This window comes from Plasmopara halstedii (genome assembly GCF_900000015.1).
Source record: "Plasmopara halstedii genome assembly, contig: Scaffold_292, whole genome shotgun sequence".
In the NCBI taxonomy this organism is placed as follows: Eukaryota; Oomycota; class Peronosporomycetes; order Peronosporales; family Peronosporaceae; genus Plasmopara; species Plasmopara halstedii.
Genome location: NW_020187213.1, coordinates 51,548 through 52,180, shown reverse-complemented (window position 1 = coordinate 52,180; position 633 = coordinate 51,548).

Sequence of the window (633 nt, the reverse complement as noted above, 5' to 3'; positions counted from 1 at the left end):
CAAAAGCGCTATTGGCGAGAGCACTGGACCGAGACGGTCAACGTGCTGGACATTGGAACGTCCGAGTTGGTAGACACCAACGGTGTATCGGATAGGGGTTCCGAGCGTGGATCGCGGGCTGATCGCGGAGTGGCGCGTAACCCACTGAGCGCTGCTCAAGTTTCGAGAAGCAGTCGCTGCATGTCATGCGTGACATGGTCGGCCAAGGGCCGAGGCATCGAGGGCGTGGCCCCCGTGATGTACGTGAAGTGGCACGTAAACCACTGAGCACTACTTTCGTTGCGAAGCGGTCGCTGCATGCCATTGATGGCGTGGTCGGACAGAGTTCGAGGCATCTTAGGCACAGCCCTTCAGATGCGCGTGGAGTGGCACGTTATCTACTAAACGAAGACTGCGGGGTTAGCAGCGATGTTGCAGATAACATCGGACCTCCAAAAGAGCGGACAGTAAGGGTGACACCGGACGACGCGAAGTGCGTGTTCACCCTGGTCTCATCGAGACATAGAACCTCGGTACAGAGGCGACGGCGACGCCGTATGCTGGCTGCAAGACGCCGGGCGTCGACCCTGATCCAGGGTGTGTCTATCGTAGAAGATGGCGCACAGTTATACACCCTCGTCAGCGGTATGACGA